Consider the following 4,103-nt stretch of genomic DNA (forward strand, 5'->3'; position numbering starts at 1 on the left):
TAACTATTTAACAATGTTTTTACCAGCATAATACTGAGAAAAAGCTCCTATAATAAGCTCAGCTGATACCAGGTGTTTGCTAAGTGCTCAGAGGAGGAGCTTCATCCTGGAAGGCTGGGCTAGGTCCACGCAGGCGTTTCACACTGCTGAATGGTTGTTATGGGAGATTAAAGGATTTCTTAAACATGCATTAAAGAATTAAGCCAACAATCCAGGTATGTTTTGATGAGGGAATAATGTTATAACATGATAAAAAGTTCAAAAAGTTGATTTTATATAACATTGCCTCTTTAAATAATAATGAGCTGGCTTACGAACATCCTTACTGTACGTATATGCATTCAAAGGAAAGACAAGTCCAAGATGAAGCATCAAAGAAATCTATTTAAATGGAAATGTAATGAGTCCACAGTGACAGTGAATTAGCCAGTTGATCGATTGATCATGTCAAGGACAAATAGGTAAACAAACATTTCCATTAGCCTCCTCCTCCTACTCCCTGCTGTGGAGAAACACTGAGAGGTGACAGGATGGTTTGCGTGTGCACGTGTGTGCGTGCGTGTGTGTAGGTGGGTGTGTGCGTGTGTGTGTGTATGTGCATGTGTGCATGTTTGCGTGTGTGTAGAAATGGTGGTGACAGCAATCACAGTTTTACATCTAAGCACGCAGGATGAATCCATGGCGCTCGTGGCAAAAACATACAGTTCAACCAAATGTAAACACAGTCTCTCTAACAATCCCACACCCCACTGTGAGGGCCGGCCCACTAGTTACACAGTCAGTTGGGCCCAGCAAGACTCCATTCAGAGGCAGCAGAGGGAGCAGAGCAGGAGGAGCAGAAGGATCAGGCTGGAAGAACTGAAGCAGGAGCTGAAGAAGAATCAACTGACTGGAATCAGAGGTTTTAGCAGAGCTATGACTCCTAATCATCCAAAATTACTGTTTGATTTAAAGACTCCATCAGACTTCTCATTCATAGTAGTTTCAGTCAGCTAAGCACTCCAAAACATTGATATCCCATAAATCATTTCAGTCCACCCGAAGTAAGCCGTATCCATCAGCCACAGAGCCTCTGCTAACGAATCTGTCACGAGTCTCAATCACCCAAACGAATCAGTCCTAACAAAAACCCGATGAATAGCTCCTGCGGTTCCACTGGTTGTCAGAATGACTTCATTACTGCTTGTTAGCCAGAGCAGATAGAGAGAAAGGTGAAGCTTTAAGTAAATAACAGTTTGGACAAATAAGTTTTCACAATGTTTAAATCAAGATTTTGCCGCAACAATAAATTTCAAAACTGAAAATAGAGCATCATTGTGAGGTAGAAAGAAAATTATACAGAGCTCCAGATTTTGGCAAGTAAAAATTTCTCAAGTGACTCAGAAATGGAGGATCAGCAAAGGAGCCAAAAGTTCTGTGGTAACTCTGGAGGAGCTGCAGAGACTTATGGCTCGGGTGGGGGAATCTGTTGACTGGACATTAGACATTCATTCCATATGCTGCTGTTCTGCCCCCACCCTTCCACACTGACTATCTGAATTCAGTCTTGAGATATTTTTCAAAGAAGACAAAAAGGTAAAATGTGAAAAATTGGTGTAAACACAATCTAATAGATATTCTGCAATAACAACAACACAAAATATTTCCTGGACTATAAGTCACTTTTTCAGTTTGACTAATCCTGGAAGTTATAGCAGAGTGACATAAAACTTTTGTTTTTTATATTTGTGACACATTATTTTTGACTGAGGCGTTAAATTTTAATTCATACTAATAGTAATGTTTAACCAAGGATTAAACATTACCATCTGCAGGACTGAAAGGAAGATGACCAGACCTGCAGAAACCACAGAGTGCTGCTGCTGTTCTGACAGTCTGTCAGTGCTAATATTCAAAACTGCTGGAACAGCTGTTGATGCTTGTAAAAGGTGCAGTTATGCCTCATGCCCTGGTAGTTGCCAAGGAAATGGATCATTTGAAGGCAGACCTTTGTGATGTTACTGTTCATGCCATGAAACTGCCTGCCTGCATGCGTCTCCGCTTCGCTCCGCTGCACTGCACTGCGCACTTCACTGGTGGAGTGGAGCTTTTCCAGCAGACTTCCAAGACAAAGTCGACAGTTTCCGTTAGTTTGTTGAAAAGCAACTGAACTCAATGTGCCACCAAATCATATCATTAACATGGAATAGGTTCCCCTCACATTCAACAAGGCCTAAATAAGTGCGACTAAATGCAACTTCAGTCTAAGACGCATTTTTTGTGAGTTATACTCCAGAACAACTTATAGTCTGGAAAATATGAGTATTGACTCTCAGAACTGAATACAAATGCATGCCATATTGTCCGTTTTCCAGTATTAAGACACTTTCAAAACCAAGTTTAACTTTCTTTACAGTTATGGTGAAGTAAAATGTCAATAAAACTGCAGTGTAGTATCTGGTGGTAATGAGCAAAAATGGAGTCTTGACAAAAGTTCAGTCTGGAAGACTCTAGTCACACCTGCCTCATCAATCAGCACCTCCCTCTGCAACCTGGATCTATCAGTGCCGGTCTAAGCCTCACTCCAGCCAATCATCGTTTGGGCTCCAGTTCAAAAGGACCTTCACCCACGGCCTCCTCTGCTCACCAGCTGCAATCAACCCACCTCCGCTCCATCTCCACCTTCTGCTCCCGGCTCGCAGGCCTCATCCTCCTCAGACCGCCGCCACCAGTACAGACCCCGGGGGTCTACATTCCTATGCTGCACCAGGAATGTTCATCGAGCTTATCGAAGTCCAGCTCGACGTCTCCAGCCGGGGCCTGAATGCCAAAAGACTTTGTGTTTATTTTATGTTCATTTTGTCATTAAACTCTTTTAATCGCTTTCTTTCTCCGTCTGAGTCTCTCCAGATTGAACTTCAGTGGTCTGAATACTTTTGCTAATACACAAGCCGGATTCATGGCAAAACCAAACTATCACAAAAAGAAAAAAAAAAGTCTAATGTTGTTCTTTTGTTCTGTTATTAGTAATCTATTTTTATGTCTGCACCACATTCTGGATCTTTTGCAGAGGGGGCAGAACTTCTTAACAGCATAAGCAAGAAATAAGATTGGTGAGCAGTCTTTGTGCCATGATGTGTTTCTAAACAAAATTTTGTAGCTTTTAATAACTAAAGCGAACAGGAAGCATGGGCAAGCAGTAAAAGAAAGAAAATTACTGTTTTAAACTAAAGTCAGCAGGTATTCAGCTAAACCACAAACGCCTCCTGCTTTCCAATATGTGAGATTCACCTGCTAAAGTTCTCTCCTCGTTCCTGCAGAAAGAGGGCAACCAAAAGTCAGTTTAATTTATGAAACTGTTGCAAAATTCTGTAAGGTTGTTGAAATCAAAATTCCTATTCGAAACAACATGCCACATCACATGTCCCTCCTTAGTGTCAAACTGTCTGTGGCCTAAAAATTCTCCCTGGTCAATCCTGGCAGTTTGCGTTACATTTTTCCTTTTTCCTTTACATCTTTTATTGAATCAGCTGCATCATGACTGAGTGACTTAAAAATCACATCCTGCTTCCTTCAGCTGATGTCCAAATTCCAAAGTTCCAAAACAGAAAATAAACTGAAATGCCCCCCCTGAAATCAGAATTTTATAACAACTGAAACTAACACAATTACTTGATTGTACCATAAAATGGCACCATGCGCCAGGAAAATACATAATACTGGCCTTTTCGTTTAAGTCTACAGAGTAAATTAGTTCTTTCATGAATATCAATATTCCACTGTAATGGCAGAAGATACTAGAGAGTATGTACTTGGGTTTTTCTGTCAGGACTTACTTCTCGCAGGCTGCTTGTTCTGCTAAATGAAAAAAAAAGAAAGGCAGCCATGTTAGAGTTTTACCCTCATCTGGAATGGTATTTTCAAAATCATTACACTTCAACATCTATCATTTATTTCTGTGACACTATCGTTACAAGCTAATAAGAAAGATATGCACTTCACATACAAAGATAAAACCCTACAGATTGATTTGTGTGTGTGTGTGTGTGTGTGTGTGGGTGTGGGTTGTTGAGGTAGTGTGGGTGGGTGTGGGTGTGTGTGTGTGTGTCCTCAGCCAAGGGCGT

Source organism: Poecilia reticulata, linkage group LG17 (genome assembly GCF_000633615.1).
Source record: "Poecilia reticulata strain Guanapo linkage group LG17, Guppy_female_1.0+MT, whole genome shotgun sequence".
NCBI classification, from domain to species: Eukaryota; Metazoa; Chordata; class Actinopteri; order Cyprinodontiformes; family Poeciliidae; genus Poecilia; species Poecilia reticulata.